This window comes from Chrysoperla carnea, chromosome 4 (genome assembly GCF_905475395.1).
Source record: "Chrysoperla carnea chromosome 4, inChrCarn1.1, whole genome shotgun sequence".
Classification (NCBI taxonomy): domain Eukaryota; kingdom Metazoa; phylum Arthropoda; class Insecta; order Neuroptera; family Chrysopidae; genus Chrysoperla; species Chrysoperla carnea.
Genome location: NC_058340.1, coordinates 65,071,920 through 65,091,945, shown reverse-complemented (window position 1 = coordinate 65,091,945; position 20,026 = coordinate 65,071,920). Strand labels below are relative to the sequence as shown.

The following is a 20,026-nucleotide window of genomic DNA, read 5'->3' as shown; positions in this document are numbered from 1 at the left end:
CTATTAGCACATTATAAATAGAAAATTTTATTTCTACAAAGTACGTGCTTTAATGCTTTGTTTAACAATATTTTGTGCATGATTTTTTGTTGAAATATAATCATATTTTTCCAAAAGATTTGTTATACAATGTATTTTTGTTGGCAGTAAGTAAATTCCTCTGAAAAATTTTGTAACGTCATGTTTACAACTGTCCTATTCGAATGTTGACGGTAGGCGAGAGTGGACCTTTTGAGGGTGGATTTGGGTCTAAAGTAGAGAGCTACTTTTCTGTCTTATCCAATCAGCAAAATCATACATGTTTGTTTATATAAATTTTGGAAGAATTTAATTGTTTCTCATATTTCATAATTCTCAAAGCAAGACCTTGAACATTATTACAGCCATTTTCAATAAATTAACACAATTTTTATCAAAAACTCAATATATCATTATAATTTTCAAGACAATTTAAAAATTTAATTGTAATTCAATTCTCTCTATATAATTAATTAAATTAAAATAAATAAAAAAATATATTCGAATTAAAAATAATTAGTCCTTGAAATTATAAGAATTAGAGATATAATAATCATATAAACATTTATTTTTTTTGTATTATTTTGTAATTATTTTTCATAATAATGTACTAATTAAAAATTAATTTTTTTTTATTTGTTATTAAAGTGTGTTTTTTATTTGTTAGGATTTTTAATTAAAAAATATTTAATATTTTAATTAAATTTAAAATGGTGTTTATTATTTATAATAGTGTGTAAATTGTAGTGTATATATTTTAATTTACCCACATCAAACATCAAAAAGTGCAACAATGCATTTTGTGATTTTATCGGATAATTTTATGATAAATCTTTTTTTTTTTAATTAATTATTTTTTATCATTTAATGCTTAAAGGACACAAAAAGTTAATCAAATCCAAGAATACTTTTTTGAAATAGATTTTATGCATTTTTCTTCATCTTGCTTCTATTAGGAAAGCAATTTTTATTTAATTTCGATAGTCACAACAAAACGTTTGTCCAAAAACTGTAAAATTCGAATTTGTTCTATTTTACCACTGCACATTTTTTCAGATTTATATAAAAATACTTTTAAACAGTTTAACGTAAAAATATTTTTATTCCAATATAATTATACTTTTTAAGGATTATACTTTAACTAGCTGAGAACAACCCGTTTCGCTGGGCAACTTCAATTTTAAATACAAAGAAAATTGTGTTACCTTCAGTTCTAATGCCGAAACATATCCTCCTTTTGCCACAATTTGATTGATTTTATTATATTGTTGCGGAACTTTAATTTTAGGGCAAAATCCCTAGCTGTCCTTGCCACGCTATGGGACATTATGGTTGCATAGAAATAGAGGAGAAGTATCCAGTAAATTTTATGAAATTTGATAAACCCCCGACAGTGTTCACAACTTTTAAACGGCTGAACTAATTTTCATACAACTTTTTAATGTACACATAATGCCTTTTATTTTATATCAGATTTGGGTATATTTGAAAATATTCAATCGTTCGTCCCCACTTTCACCCCCTTGTTCCATATCCTCTTGTGTCGGTTTTACAGTTTTGTAATGTACACGCCATGCTCTTTTACCCCAGTTGGGTATATTTGAAAATATTCGGTTGTTCATCCGCACTTTCTCACACCAGCTTTCTACCCCTCGAAGCTTAAAAATAGATAAAAAAATATTTTAAGCTGGTTGTATATTGTGATAAAATTTGAGCTAAATCGATCCAAAATTTTTTAAGTTTTTGATGCACACCATTATTGCAACTCTTAGAGCCTATGTTCTTCCTCAGGGTCTAAACAATCTCTGTACCAAATTTCATTTGAATCGGTACGGTAGTTCAGGCGTGATTTCGTAACATACATACAGACAGAGTTACTTTCGCATTTATAATATAAGTAAAGAAATAGGGATGGAATTATACTCCTAAATAACACCAACAAAACAATCTGCCCTGAAATTTGTCTCCTTTAAAATAATTATATTCTCAAAAAGCACATATTTTAAGAATATTTTGGCGAGTATAAGTTTAAAAAAAATTATCAACTTTTCATATTTATACAATTTTCTCGTATCCGTTGAAATAAACCTTGATAGAATGTGACACATGCCCTTGAATTTATACACAACAAATTAGCTTTATAAATGCAATTATGGATAAGTCGTTACGCTTCTGGTAAAATATAATCAACACTAATTTTCCTCAGCAAATTTTATTGTATAACAACAGTATTCACATATATTTTTTTTCTACAATTAAAACTACTCTGATACATGAAGAATAATCTTTTTTAATTGTTTTTATTTTAATATAATTAATTTTATAAAATTTTAAAAACTAAGTTATGCTCTAAATTTTAATAAAATAATTTAATTAAGGTAGTACCAGCATGAAATCACTTTTCGACAGATTTGGCCGAATTTTTTTTCTCGGGTTTATAATAGCTTTATTTATGAATTCCTAAAATTTCATAATTTTTGACCGTTTAGATCGCGAGATATTTAAAGACAAAGTTCGCGATTTTGAGGGTCATGTCCCATTTAAAGCATGTAAAATGTCCGGTCTCTCCAACTATTTTTTATGATATTATTATATATTGAAGAAAAAGTAGAAAAAAATGTTTATACAATAAAATTCTAAAAAAAAAATTTAGAAATTAATTTTCACTTTCGAGATATTAATTTTGACGTAAATTGATCGAAATTGGGACGTTGGCATAATTATTTCCCATTTTAAACGGTCAAAATTTCTGAAACTTTGGGAATTAATAGTAAGCATTATTAAATTCTTAAATTTAATTTCTCATTTAATTCTATTGAAAAAAAAAATTGTACCATTGCTTTAACATAGAAACTGCAAATACCATGCTGGAAATACCTTAACCTAAAATTTTCAATTATTTTTCATCTGATTTTAAAATTATCTCAAGTAATTAAATATTTAGTCTAAATATATTAAAATATACCACTAATGAAATATATAAATTTAATAATAAAAACCACTTATAAATTATTAAATTTTCATAGATCAAAATTTATTTACAAAAATATGAAACTCGTTGAAAAATTAATAATTTTTATTCGTTGTATGCGTAGTCATGATAGGGACAATAAAATCGATGCCAGCGCTTCCAGTGAAAAATTTTGGCAATAAAGGAGACATGTTATGACTGATTTGCAATTCTTTACATGATAATGTTATAAAAAATGTCAAATTAAAATTATTGAAAAACACTAATTAATTAAACTTAATGCATTAAAAATTGTGAAAATAAGAAATCAAATTGCATAAATATTATTTTTTAAAAGTAAATTATCATAATTATTTATTTAAATTTGTGAATCAATAATATTAAATTTTCAATGTAAGTCATAAATGCAATCCATACAATTATATATGCATCCATACAATTCTATAAAGCAGTGTATCGTTACCATGGAAACGCCTCCAATAAAACTCACGCACGGTGCGAAAATTGGTGTAGACTACTGTTAACGAGTTTGCCATATTACTCATTAAAAGGTAAACGTAGATTTTGATACCATAACAAAATTTGTAAGCTAAATTAAAATTGCATAAATTAAAAAAGCATTCAAACATTGTAATATAATTTCAAATTTTATCTAGAACAAGACCATTTTTGTTTTTTCTTATGCAAAAAGTCTTGAAATTTTTCTGAAGCTTTAATATAAAGTTATAAATATTTTCCTTGAAAGAAAGCTTGAGGGTTTCAGCATTGGAAAACCTGAAGCACTGGTTTTCAAACAACAATTTATTGGTTCTATATATGTTGATATTTGCATGAATGGTGAAGATTTATTTTCATAACATGGAAATTAAACTTGATTGAAATAGCATGAAAATTAATTCATTTGAAGTATTGACATTATTTCTATTTCCAGCATGCATAAATTATATTTATTTATAAATTCCTTACAAAGAAAAGGTCATGGAATAACGTAGGTATCTTATTTATAAACTGATATTCATACCGATTAATGTCAAAAAGTGATTTGTCATTTACCAAAAAATATACGTTTTTAGTTTTATTTTTGATTTTAACATAAAATATATTTTTGTGTTTCCCATTGAAGATAAAGCGCTATGAATACTTTTTATATCAAGTAAACAAAGAAGAACAAAATTTTTACCACCTTTTAGAAAATCTTATTTGAACTTTCTTGGGAAAAACATTTGCTATTGATTTTATAAGAAAAAAAAAAGGTAAATTAACCATCTTGTACCCACCACATGGCAAATACACAGACAGATAATCGTCTTGGAATAGTCTTGGCTAAAAAAAAATGTTTGGACTGGCTTATAATCATAAAATTTAAAGAAAAATTGCAATCAACTAAATAAGTAAATTTATTTATGTTTAAACAATATTATGAAAAAATATTTATTTTCTTTTCAAAAGTCTACCACAAAAAGTTTACCATAAATTTTATATTTTTCTTAAGATAACATGGAATAAAAGAATTTGAATTTATTAAAATTTTTTTTACTTTAAAAATAAAAAAAACATTCGCGATTATATAAAAATAAAGCAAACAAAATATCTGTAGACCGGATTCACGGTTAGTGAGGTCAGACGGAATAGCATTGAAATTAATATTATTCTAATCAGACAACATCGATTGAAATCAATAATATAATTTTTTTTTCAATATATGGTCAATAAATATAAATGAATAATTATTTTACTAAACTGAGTATTATGAACACAGGCAAATCTTAGTAAAATATATAATCGTCAATTAAAGTTATAAAGAAAAGATTACCGATCGATTATCCTGATGACCCTGGTCAAGGTACTAGGATGAAGTATCCTGATTAAATTGTTATATTGTCATCGTACCTCGATTCGTTCGCAAATTTTCAAGTTAATATATTAGAAGTAACTTAAAATTTAGTTAGGGGCCATTAATTAATTACGTAAGCATAATTTTCATGATTTTTGACTCCCCATCCCCCCACGTAAGCATAAATAAGATTTTTCGATTTCTTTCTTAATTTCCACCGACTATTTTTGGAGAAATCTATGAAAACATTTACAGTTTACAGTTTTACCATAAAATCAATGTTAAACATGTCTACTTTTGAAGTCATTTATTTATTTGAAAAATCGGACAAATCTCGAAAAAATTTTCATAATTAAGACTTAGATCAACTTCTTATAAAAAAAATCAAGCCTTTTACAAAAAAAAACGCCCGGGCGCTTATACATCCTTAAAAAAAGAAGACTCAAGAAATGGCAGTTTATAACTTAGAAGCAGATTTATTCTTTTAAAACACTTATAAAATCAGAAATCTACTTGTTAAATAAATTAATTTAAAAAAAAAATATTATAATATATAATATTTATTAATTATTTTATTAAACTTAATAAAAAAAAAAAAAAAGTGAACGTCTAAAAATGATAATTTATAAAAAAAAAAAAAAACTTTTATTATAATAATTATCATTGGTAAATCAGAATTAATAATTAATGAAACTTTAATTTAAGAATTGCAAGGTTTTATTATTTAGTGTATAATGCAATCAAAAATTTATTGCATAATGGTATTTATCTTCGATTTTCATAAATACTTAGATTATTATAAAACCCTTTGTACTTTGATATTTTTAATTTTTTTTTTATATGTTTATTTTAAATTATATTTGTCCAACTTTATAGTTTTAATATTTACACAAGAAAGATGATTATTTGATTAAAATGTAATTTTTTTAGTAATTATAAAATAATTATAGTTCAAATTAATGTCATATTTTTCTAATTAATTTCCGTATTTAATTAAATTAAATATAATAATTCAATTAGAGGACACCATATTTAGACCTTCCTACATAGAATCCCTCCAACAGAATCTACTGTCGTAAATGATGAAAAAATGTTGATTTTTTTACAAATTTTTTTGGTTGATGATTCATGTTTAAATGTAATCAACCCTGAATTATGAAAAATGGAAAATTTATTCAAATGGATTAATTTTTAATGAGAGTCAACTTTCTAATTTAACCTGTTTTTCTATCTCTTATCTTTTAGAATCTAAATGGACTATTACAGCAATCTGGAGAACTGGGTCCAATCTTATATCAGAACTGCTATCAAATTCTGTAACTTTTGTTTAAGATATTTTTTAATTGGTTAACGACAAAATGAGCTATCAGCCATTATAGATTAAAATGGTTCACAAATTATACTCATACAGCTGTCCATATTCTTGGTACAGAATAATTCATCATAAATGAAGGAATTATGGAGTTGTTTTTGAACAAAATCTGTAGAAATAGACTGTTCTAATTACGTGTTGGTCGGTAGAGTTTGTCGACTCTAGTTCGATCTACATTTTCCGAATCTAAAATGTGTTAGTTTTAGTCAGTTATTACATTTAACCCAAAAACTTTGATAACAAATATCATTTTTTAATTGATGAACCTTCCAACAATTTGCGGTGAATTTAACAATTCTTTAGGGTTCGGTAATGCTTTATATTTGCTTAAATATTATCTCATTCTCTAAAAAAGTGGGTTTACGGACATTCTAATTTAATTTTTAAACTTTTGAAGGAAAATTAAGTATTTCGTATAAATGATTTTCAATGCTATCATACCTACTTAATCGAATACAATTAAAGTCATAAAGTTATTCTTTTCCTTTGAGGCTCATTAAACTTATTATGTAACTTATATATGATAATTTGAAAATGATGATTACATTTTTCAAGGCTTTAATAGAATAATATTCTTAATAGTTCCGGTATTATGAAATTATATTCTGTGGATTATAAGATGAAGCTGTTGGTTTACCAAAAAAAAGCAAAACCATAATAAAAAATTTGTATTATTTTTTGTCATTAAAAAAAACGAATTTAATTGTTTTTCAAATCAATTGTGGTTTATTATGATTCAGCAGTTTTTTTTTTTTTTGATGTGTTTATTTAATTTGAATTAAATTATTTCTTTGTAAATTTAATTTGCTTCCATGGATTTTGGAATTATTTAATCGCGGTTCGTTTGCTACGTAAATAATTAGACATTTAATTATATTTTAGTGATGCTAAAATTGTGAGGTGTTGGAGAATCTTGGAGTTTCGTCGAAGAAATATAAAGAATATGTATATACAAGATTTATTAAGCATTACGCCTGCCTAAAGTTAATCTCTTTTTGTAATTGTAAATTAATTTCAATCAAATATTGCTAGCAAAGTATCGACAAGAAGATGCAATAGTTATACGTGGTTCAGTAAATTTGTACCCATAGTTGTAGTGAGTCGAACTTCTTAATCAACTCTGTACAAATTCAAGTAAAGAGATGACTGAAGTGTCAATTATTCTATTTGCAAGCATTAATTTGCGCAGAGGTTTTTGCAGTAATTAATTGTGGTGTTTTTTTTTTGTAGAAGATCTGTGTAGAAGGTCAAATAAAATCAACATTATATTATTTATAAAGGTAATTTAATAATTTAATCATTATAATTCAATTTAAATACTCTTCGATTAATTAATTAACCATTTCACATAATAGTACAAAGGGTTTGTTGCATTTTGAAGATTGAACTTATCTTAACTTGAATGGGCTTTAGAGAACATATACCCAATTTCAAATAAGAAACTTAATTCATATTGAAGAGTTTCACAAGCAGTAAGAAGATACTTTTTTTTCTCAAAGAAGCAACATTCCCGTACAAAACTTCCGTCTCCAAGTAGTGATTAGCGAGACCAAGACCGATAACTATGGTCTGAAGGTTTTGGTCTTGACGAGTGAATCTCAAAAACACTTTCAGCCATTTTGGTGACCTAATATTGGTAAAAACAACAGTCGTGTGTGTAATTATTATATGTATAAATAAAGTTGATAGTAACATAACCTATAATTACTATGAAAGCCATCAACAAATTAGTAACTAATGCATATTATTTTTGCCTATATGATGTCACATCATGGCGGTTCATGTTTCAGGTCACGTGATATACAGATAAAAATTACTCCTTTTAATTTTAATATAATAAGACAATAATGTCCTTTTATGACTAGAAATCAGAATATTTGAGTATATTTCGACATAAATTTTAATTTTTATCATATTTCATAATTTATTTCACTACCAAAAGTACCCTATTCTCTCCAAAATTAGAACTCTTTTCAATAATCGCTACTTAATCTAGTCGCTTCTACATAAGAAACATCTAGTTCCCACAACATTTCTAGAATCCTCTTCCATTTTGTTTAAAATAAACGATATTTGAATATGAAAGAAGACTCAATAATAATAATTATCTTTTTGTTGTTGTATTGATAAATTGGTTGGTTATACGAACTGAACATGATGAACATGTTTGAATGCTTTTACCAACATGTGATTGTGATGAGGTGGACTGAGTGATATATTAAAAGTCACGTTTAGTTTCCATGATAATGCGCTAACAACATCAACAGAATGAACAGACTCATACCTTTAATTAACTATTTATTGTACAGTTTTATTTAATAAAATTGAATCAACGTACATAAATTATTTACAGTACAAAATCAATGTTTAAAGGGATTGTTTCTATCGACTCGAAAATTTGAGCCATGATAAAAATGCTATATATACAAATCATTTGCCAGAGTAATATGATCCAGAAAATGAAAAAATAGGATGTTTTTTACGATTGGATGTCAGTGGTTTCGGAGACATTCGACTAAAATATTACGAATTTTAGCCAATACCTTGAAAACTTATGTTCAATCACAAAATGAACCAAATTTTCGTGGTTTTTTCATGTCAACTCAAAGGGCCATTGCCAGTAAACAACGACCAAAAATTCCAACTTTTAAAACAATCATAAAATTGATGAAAGTGTTTTCTGGATCCACACTTTACAAGAAAAAAAAATCGAGTAGATTGAAAAGCAATACATTTTGAAGTCAATAGCCACCAAAAGAACATTTTTTATTGAATAAAACTGTACATCTTTTGTAATAAATTTTATTTAAACATTTATACACAAAAAAAAAGTTATTGTTTAAGAAAAATAGCATTGCATGCAGAATTTTATGAAAACAGCAATGCATATGTCTATTTTTAAATTTAAACAAAAATTAAATAAAAATTCATACTTATCAGGAAATAACTACATTTATTTTAATTTTTTTATAATACTATTTTGGAACAATTGAAAAATTGATCGGGAGAAATATGTTTAAGAAATTTTATGCCAAAAGCCATCTATGTTCATTAATCAAAAGTTACCAAACATCCGAATCAGAAGTAGTTTAACAAAGTAGAATTTAAAAAAATATATATTCACGTGAATGAGTTTTGACCTAAGGATCTTCTATATGAGGAACGAGCACCGGAAGCCCGAGACCACGGCCTTATATTCAGAGTATCTGTTCAGTCCCTTAAAATTTATAAACTGCTCCCAAGTAGGTGCATGAAGAAAACGAGTTTCACTTCGTTAATTTATAAAAACATTAGCTAGCCTCAAAATATTTAACCTATGAGCTAATTCCCATTAAATTTAGTGAATAATTAAACGGATTGTTGATTGCGTAAACAAATTGGTTTAATAACACATAAATAAATTTAATTTCAATATACAGTTACATTAATTTATAGTATTTATATATAAATAAATAAATCAAAATTCAATTTTCAAAATTGTTTGATAATTTTAACATTTGATATATTATAAAATTTTAATTTAAAAATATTTAATAAAATTTCACTTTAAAAAATGCTATCAAAAAATTGTTTACATATAAAAATAATTGACAATCAAAATGGTTTATAGCCAGAAGACGTAATTGAAATTCTATAAACAAATCAACACTTACGCAATTTTGAAATTTTATGGTCAATTTATTTTCTTTTACCAATGTCAATGAGATTATTGCATAATAGTCTAGTCAAAAAGTGTTTTTTTGTTCAAATTTTTTAGCAGTCTCGGAAAATTATGAAAAATGTATCATTCGATTCAGAATTTAAAAGGTAATAAAGGTATTATTCATAAAGGTAATAAAGGAGCTTAGGGTTACATACCCGAAAAGACTAAAAAATTGGCGAAGATCTTCAAAATCGATTCAGTTTGGAAAAGGCATGACGTATAATTTTAATAAATAATATCTATGGAAATGAATGGTCAAATAAATCTGGCTTAATTCATTTTGAAAAGTGAAATAGTGAAATACTTAGGTAATTCAAAAACATTTCCAAAAATTTGTCCCAAAATATGATAGTTCTCCAAGTATCTTTTTCATCTCATCTGATATCCTTGACTATCACTTTGATATTGATTTAAGAAGGAGTGTTATAAGTTTAAAGTGTTTATCTGTGAGTCAGTGTGTTTCTAAGTGGCATCGAAGCCCCTAAACGTTCGAACTGACTTGATTGAGAACATATTATAGCTAAGTTTCCAAAAATCGGTTTACAAGGAATAAATCACATTTGTCGAGGTTTTTTTAAATTTTGTAAATATCACTTGTTTAACATTTTTTGCTAATTTTATAATTCAACGATCGTTTGATCTTTCAAGAAAAATATATTCATTCTATATTTAAAATTAGAATCGTTAGTTATAAATTCATCTTGCATAATATACACGCACACAAAAATTAAGAAACCAGGAAAAATAATGAAAACAAAAATAATAAATAAATAAATATAAATATATATTTCAACATCGAAACGCAATAAAACACAAAAAATTATGTATAATAAAACAAAAAAACAAAAAAAAATGAAAATATTCCCTTTGAAAACCAAGACGCACGGCGCGGCGGCGCGTAGTTTAGAATATATTAAATGTCAAGATTATTTAATAAATCAACTTACAAATATATATGGCTTGTTCTTTTAAAATGGTTTTGACATATGGACCGGGAGCTAACAATACTTAAATTCGTCAATTGATGGAGACATTTATTGGAAAAATCATTTTGCAAAACGACAACCTTTTCATTATTATAAAATTACGGCAACCGGCTTAAGCTGTGTTTCAGCAGATGTAGAATATAAAGAAGGAAATAAGAAGCCATAGTAATTTACATCAACACTGTTCAAAGATATAAATGAATTATCTTATAAAAATAGCTCACAATCATTCCATAGACCTACACTGCTGCTTTTTTATGATTTAACCCGTCAGCACTCGGGAGATTTGTTCAGGCGTTCTGCACATGCGTCAGATATTTCGCGCTTTAAATATTCTTCAACTTTGTAAATCATAACCTCAGGAAGGGAAATTCACACAATTTTTGAAGGACTTATAAAAAAGAAGCCCTCTCTACATTCAAGCGGATTTTTAAAATTAGCCCTCTAAATTCAAGCATAAAGATGGAGGAATTGGAAATAAGTGTCTAATCACCATCTTTTTTAATAGCTAGGCATTATATTTTAAGATAATTTCAAATGCTATTAGCTGCCGGTCTAATACGCAAAGCAAATAGAATAAATATTTAAAATATTTTTTTTTTCAAAAAGAATATATCTTGTACCACTGTTCTCTTAAATACTTAATAATTTTTATTGACTGAAATACTTTTGGATTGATTCTTATACAATTCAGGTAGAGATTTATTTGATTTAAGAAGTATTTTAAAAAGAATTTTTTTGGTATTAAATTTATTTGAAAGGATGAAATACAATCCATATATTTAATGTATAATATCGAATCGAATTGCAAATGTTGGAGAGAAGCATGTTTTGTACAAATGTTAATAATTCATTGCAAAAAAATCTACCTTAAGGTTTTGATTAGCCTTAAAATTTAATTACTAATAAAAAGTTTACTACAACGTTAAGTTGAAAATATTTTTGAGGTTTTTTTCCTTTTTTCAGAGTTTATCATGCCAAATTTTCAAATGCAAGCGAATGGTTGATCAATCTGTCTTTGGTATTTCCTTTTCAATAGAAAATTGAATAAAAAACCAAAGGGCTCTTTCCCAATTCTAAATCAGGCACTAGATTTTGGATAAACCCATTAAATTTGGCTTCTACGCGTCAAAAAACATATAGGAAAGAATTAAATTAGGTAAAATTAAGAAATTTTTATATCCTTTTAAAATAGGAAGCTTAAGTGGATTTAAAAGAAGTCCCTAGTTTTTAATGGTTCCGCCGATGAGACTAGGTAATAGTTAAAAAACAAGTGAAAACAAACAATTGACTGAGTTAATTGTTGAAATACCATGTATAGGCAGTGTTGATAACTCTGTCACATTTCACATACATACATATCTGACATATTTAACTGATATTCTCATATAATGCGCAAGTGTTGATGCGCAATCGTTTGTTTTTTTTGACGTCACGTAAATAACAAAAGATATTCACTTTGATATTCCTATGTTAATACATACTATAAAATTTGCACCTAATTAACGCCCTCGTGGGTAAACAGTGATATTTACAAAAAAATGTTTCAAACAAAAGTTTTTAATTTTTTTATAAGCAACATTTTTTACATTTAAACTTTTGTTCTATCTCTAACGGTTTACAAGATGGATCCTACGGACCCAAGACCCAATTGACCTATGATGCTCATTTACGAACTTGACCTGACTTTTTACGTCCTGAGTACGCTGTAAAAATTTCAGATCGATATCTTTTTTCGTTTTTGAGTTATCGTGTCCACAGACGGACGGACGGACGGACGGACGGACAACCGGAAATGGATTAATTAGGTGATTCTATGAACACCTATACCAAAATTTTGTTCGTAGCATCAATATTTTTAAGCGTTACAAACTTGGGACGAAACTTAATATACTATGTATATTTCATATATACATGGTATAAAACTTAATATACTATGTATATTTCATATATACATGGTATAAAAATTAACTTTGGATTGCATTCCACTTTTTCCCCGATATGTATAATTGATCAACCGCCAAATTATATTATGTTTTGTTCAAATCCCTTTGCAAGCAGTTCCTTGATTTCTATACCCAGGTCTATAAATCATATATAGAAATATATAATTTACATTTCCACACATTATTTAAAGCGGAATTACATACATTTCCACATAAATCTATAAATATAAAACGCGTTAAACACAAAAATGATTTATTATCAAATACTATGCATACCACTATATGTAATAAATAATTCAAATTTAAAAACTATTTTAGTTTATTTGGGAGTTATTTTACTATTTTAAGTTCAAAAATTTGAATTTGTCATGCATATTTTTTGGTAATTAAAATATATGGACAATAAATAACAATAATACATAAATATTTATAAATAATAAATGAACAAAATTATTTAAACATTTCAAGGTTAAAAATCAATTGTAGTTTAAACAAGTAAGTAATTGTTTTGCTATATTTATAAAAATGATCATGAAATCAGACGTATATAATCAAAAAAATGACAAATCATATACAATTTATGTCTTTTAAAGCATACAAAATTTGTAATTAGGTACTTGCTTACTACGATGATCTTTTAAATAAAAAACTATTAGCTACGTTTTTTAATTAAAAGATCATCATAGTATGCAAGTACCTAATTACAAATTTTGGAGAGCTGAGTCGCTTTTTTGAGTACATATTTGAGGCACATTGAAAATATTAAAGTTGATAACTTGCGAATGAGCGAATGGTGAAATCGACAACCTGGCTGGGAGGTTAGGGGGCGTTAGTGACCTATAAAATTTTTGATTTGCCATTTTTCCTATGTAAAAAAAGTTCTTGAGGCACTTTGAAACCTACAGCATTTTAAATTCTTATATTCATTTAGCCTGGCATGATTTGATGGGGGTTAAAATAGCCTGGCAGATGATTTAAATGCATTATTTAAATCATCTACCAGGCCATTTTAGCCCCAGATGATTTGACACCAGTTTGACTGGTGTAGAAAGCGTCTTCCTGCACCAGTCTTAAGTGTAAAAAAATAATTAATGGAAGCAAATGCATCCATGTAGTCTTTTCATTCATATGACCGCAATTTTAACATTTTTAACTAAAATTAATTAAAATTAATAATATTGACATTTCGTTACATAATCAATATTATTTACTTGCTCGATAAAAGAAGTATGACCATTTATGGACAACTCTACATCCATAAATATATAATACACCTTTAACAAAAAAAAGTATCTACTACTCTGTACGTACTTGAAAAATTTTATATAAACAATAACAGTAATTGAATCTTATATACAATTATACATTACATTATATACTGATTGTATGACTGTAATGTTTTAATGTATTTATTGTGGTACAGTACTGGTTTTATACAATTTTATTATAAATGTTATAATTAGTGTATTTACGTAATGAAAAACAATATACATATATTTATATTATGAAGATGAAACCGGTCAAACATGAAAAAATACCTACATTATGTGGTTCCTTTATGGTTCTATATATAAATGAAGTATTATGTCATTGATGATGAATCATAGTTAGAGAACTTATTACATTTGATTTAATCGCATCTATTTTAGAGAAAACATATTTCCGTAGGGTTGAAGAATCTACGATCGTCTCACTCCATTAGTGAACACAGATCCATTCGTTAAAAAAACCTACGTAAGACGTGATTGTTGCTGGATTTGAAAGAATTCTGTCCGATGATTTATATTGAGATGAGAAGATCTATTTTACAGTTAAAATCGGTTATAACGACATTAAATACAGTGAAAAAATATGTTCATGTAACAAAAATATGTATGTGCATGCTTTAGTCTTTATATCCGATATGTCGGCTCATAATGCTAAGTACCAGGATGACTGAGCTTTGCTCGATATTTTTTTCGTTTAAAAGACACAAATTTTATCATTACTATAAGAACCGTTTAAAATGTCTTCACAAAAATACCAATTTGAATGTCTCGGTAATGTACTTTATTTCGTATACCACACCAGCTATCTATCTACCAAAATCGACTTAGCCACACGGACCGCACACTATACAATACATACGAAACAAACAACGTACAATGAATATACTCGCCAATAGACATCAGGAAGGGTCATATTTTTCAGTTTATGTTTCAGTTTTTCCTGAAAACACGGTTAAAATGACAAATTAAACCTATAGGTCTAAATATAATAAACTATAATAATAACTAGCTAGATCGATTTTCACCCCAAAAACCCGCCCTACATATTAACTTTCATGAAAATCGTTGGAGACGTTTCCGAAAATCCAAATATATATATAAGAGAATTGCTCGTTCAAATATATAAAATGAATATTGGTCGCTATAGCCGATATATCGTTATAACCGATACATTCGCTTATGTAGAGATCCACTGTCCTTGAACAAGTCCGGTATTTTCCTTTTTGGAAAAACCATCATAATTTAATTTTTCATCTTGGTGTATTTCACCGATTCACTTAATGATTGAAGCGGAAGTCAAGACAGCTGCCTATTCCCTTAATAGTTGCACGTGGAGCACTTGTAAAAGGGTTGCATGAATCCACAGTTTTGATTTACCGTTTTGATCGCAAAATTAGGGTAATCGTTCCGTCCCGTGAAGGATGGGATCGAAATGTACATAACTTTTCATCCCCTTCCGAACCATATCTTTATACGGATAGGTCTAGAACAGAAAATATATCTGTGTGCGAGGATTTATGAATGTAGAATAAAGAGTTCCTATTCCTGGTCAATATTCGATGGCTTTTAAAGGAAAGCTTTGCCATGCTGAGAGGTGCTCTGATCTGTAATATGAAAGGTTGCAGCGGAACACATATTCTTGAGCCATCAAGATTCCAATAGAGGATAGCCTGAATGTTTGAAGAGGATAGTCTGAACACAATCAAATTGATCTGGGTACCGGGAAGCTGTGACATTAATCGGAATGAAGCAGCGAACTCGTTGGCACGAGGAGGATCGCCTCAAACGCCTCTGTAATCTGAATCTGCCATCTTGTCATTCCCATAACAAGATGTTTCGTAATTTACCGAATCAAGGAATGGCTACAACATGCTTATCTTGATTACTGGGACTTAGCGCAGGGCGTCAGGTTCAAAATGTTTGTGCACGAAACTTTGGATCCAGAACATTATTTTTTTAATTTTTGTCCCAATTATTTGTTTAAAAAAAGTAGTTTAAATATTGGGTATATTCTACGAAGGCTACAAATAAATAAATATCCTTTAGATACGTAGACAACCACAGATTGAGTGTAGTCTTATAACTTTTTAGCATCTTTTTGATATCTGTTTGCATTGGATCCATAAATAAACTAAGATTTCAGGTCAAAAACTAATGCTACATCAAAGTGTATTCAATTTATTTATTTTTTTAAAATAAATTATAATAAAACTATTAAAATAAAACCGCAAAACAAAAATCCCATTTATTTTAGAGAAAAAAAATGAATTTTTTAAAATGTCAAGGTTTTTGTATTATATTGTTCTATACAGACAATAATTTACAAAAATATATATAAAGAGAATTATAATAATAATAAAAACTATAAAAAAAACTCTGCCCACTTTTTATATCACTATGGAAAAATTATCTCTAATTTTTTTTTTATTACAAATTTATCATATTTCAATCGAAGTTTTATTGAATAAAAATTTTATTTGCAATATTGATATGATGTCGCAAAAGGAGGAGTCTGCTTTTTACTTATTGTTTTTGTTTACTTTTAATCATGCATACGATATTTATTTACATCATGATCTCTTCGATTATTTTTGATGTTTAAATATGATACATACAACGTAAACTAAATATTGACAAATATCTTGTCTAGTAATCTTAATTAAAGAGAATTGAAAAAAATACACTCGAACCAGGACTTGAATCCGGACTTCTTGGATTCATGTCGAGCGCTGCTATTTATTTTCCTACTCTAAAAGTATTCTACTTAAAACTATTTATACTTTTAAATATTTTTAAATTTGAAGAAGTTTACTCCTGTCAAATTCAATTCTACAATATGTCTGACTGAAATGTCAAACTGTTTTGGACAGAAAGGGAAATTAATTTCCCTTCATTTTACAAATTTCCCGTAATTTTCCAATTAAAATAATCTTAAACTTTTAATCATTTGAGGAGAAATTTCCAAATTTAAACAGTGGAAAATATCGTTAAAAGAAAGAGTCTTTGAAAGTAAAAATTTTTAAAAGTAATTTTATTTAGGTGCATATTTTTGGCGAATTTTACACTATTTCTCGTAAAGCGCTTTGATTGTATAGTTATTTTTCCGATTTCACAAAATTAATTACAATTTATCGAAATAATAAACATTATCAGAAAGTCGTTGATCTAATAACGAAAGATCACAGTTAGTTTTTATAATACGGAATAATATAAAACCAATTTTATGCCAACATTACTAACAACTGTCTGCGACACCATTGCTGTTCCAAACAATTAATTCCAAACATATTTTGCACAGGCAATTAAAACTTTAAAATTAACGCACTTCGAAGGCATAATGCCAAACCATATAGTAATTATAAAAAATCAGGTCTAAAATTAAAAGATCTAGACATTATCTTCAGTAAATAATTATATTTAGAAATCTCTCTAGACAATAAATAATGACGTCTTCAAAATTTCTCTCATTTAAAATTATCTCATGCATTGAAAAGTTATTGACGGTCAAAATAAAATTGTATTGCGCAAAATTTGTTAGCATGTTCGAAACAAAAAGTATAACTTTAAAAGTATAATTTTTAATAAAATGCTTATTCACTGGGGCGAAACAATAATGAACAGTTTTAGTCTGGAAGTGAACTTCCGATACAATATTTTTTTTTTAAATCATTGAAATATTCATTATAGACTGAGAGATCATGTTAAATAAACCTGCTGTTGTATGGATTCATTTTTTAATTTGTTAAATTACAAAATTTTCCACAATTTTCCAAATCGTAAAAATGTCTTTAAATACTTCTAGAATGCTTTCTCTCGTCTACGGGAAAATAATATATTTCTGAAGGATATTTGTAGAAAAATTTCCTGAATTGCTGGTGATTTGTTGTGGAAAATTTTCCCATTTTCGTAAAAACAAAATTTACTTTATTGATATTATGTTTTAAATTTCTTGGGAAATACGACATTATTTGCTAAAATTGTCAGTGTCAAAACCTTTCAATCTATTATTAAGTAAAATTTTCAAAATAATCGCGTTTGGAATTTTCCATTTTTGATTTGTTTTTGAAATATTTTTAGTTGTTTATTATAGTTATTTTATTAAAATTTTGAATGTTGTTTTTACATTTTGAAAATATTCAACGTACAACATTGTTTTAAAATATTATTAAAATTTTCAAATTTAGAATAAAGAGCGAAAAAATTTGTTTCAACTTATCAAAATTATGTAAATCCATAAAACTTTGGCTACTTTAAATATTTTCAAATTCAAGTATTTTGAATATATCCAAAAAATCGCAATCTTGTATACTTTCAATTGTTTGCTATAAATTTGAATTACAATTTTATGTGCAAAAAATTTTTAGACTTACTGAGTTTACACGAAGCCCGGTAGGGCCAAATTTTGAGTTTACACCTACAAGTCAGAAAATTTCTCTTATCGACAAAAAGAATATTTAACCTAAAGGGATTCGACAACTAGAAAGGTTCGATACCCGACATATCTCTTTCTTAATTATTTAAAATATTTTCTTTAAGTGGTGAAGTACTGATAAACACAATATAACAAGCTCGACCCGTCCGGAATTTTCCGCAGAGCGCGTTACCTGTGGTTAAAACAGGCTATAGAAATATAATATAAGTTATACAAAATATCAATAGTAATTTATTTTCTTTTTATTTATAGGCAATTTTATTACAGGCATGATATAAAATTTACAAAATGAACAAATTAAATCTTAATATTATTTTTCTAGTCTGTTTTTTCCTAAGCGGTACATTTTTAGACCGTAAACCTATTTTTCATGATTAGCCAGTACGAGCTTTAAAATGAAGGATAAATAAAGGAAGCAATCGCGTATCCAGATATAAAAAGATATAAAAAATAATCATCAAAATATAATACAGAAATAATATATAAGATTCTGGTGGAAGCGCATAGTACATTCTATTTTGATACAAACAAATATGTGAAATCTTCTTATCTGCGCTCCCACCTATTTGTATTTAGATATTGCACATATATTAATTAATAACTTCTTGTTTTTATTGTGATTGGAGTTTTAAAGGTAATTTTGACTGAAGATCAAAAGTTTCAGAGTCGAAATAACTTTTCCAAAGTTTTAACTATTTCGTATCATATTATTTGAAATTTTTAAACCATCAAAAAGTCTTTCAAAAGAAAAATTCAAGAAAAACTTTTATATAAAGCACAAACCAGTCTCAAGATATGAATTTTTTCATTATTAACATAATTAGAGCCCTTTTCTTTGAGAATTTTCTAATAACAAACTAAAAATTATCAAAAAATAAATTTAAAAAAAGTTTTTCAAGATTATTTCAAAATTTTTTCGTTAAAATTATGACTAGAAGCTTTCATGTTACTCCTGAACAATGTTTTTATATTACGGAAATTATTATTTTAATTTGTTTTTATAAAATGTCAAAGATACAAACCAGCCGGTTTTAAACTCAAAATAAATTAAATAATTATAAAAAATTAAAAACCAAATTAAAACTTACGCAATTCAATTAAACCAAAAAAAAAACAACCCACAAAACGTTATAATTAAATCTAAGATTTAAACCACCAGAAAAATTTAAAAAAACCAAACTACATCACGAAAACACAATTGAAAAACAACACTTTTTCCTCTCACACAAAAATTAACAAAAAAAATAAAAAATTCATAAAAAAATTCATGAAAAATTTACACCCAACAAAAATTGCATCATGGCACACTCAGCAAAAATTAATTTCGTTGACATTAGTTTCAGTCTCACACATTTTTTTCTTTTTCCAAAACAAAAAAATAACAATAATAAACAGTGGCGTTTTTTTTAAATTTTTTTTGTGTGTTAAATACAACAGTTGTGTGTCTTTATGAAACACACCTGTCGTACTGAAGTTAGTAAAACAAACACTTTGAA

General features: G+C 26.8%; 1 protein-coding gene across 1 annotated transcript in view; it reads right to left on the bottom strand.

The window, feature by feature from the left end:
* The window catches only part of LOC123298516 (torso-like protein), a 42,275-nt gene extending 22,551 nt beyond the window's left edge, over positions 1–19,724 (bottom strand). Inside the window, exon 1 of the mRNA XM_044880545.1 lies at positions 19,619–19,724. The gene's annotated coding sequence lies outside the window, so the exon portion shown is untranslated. The remainder of the gene's footprint in view (positions 1–19,618) is intronic.
* Between the last annotated feature and the right edge of the window lie 302 nt (positions 19,725–20,026).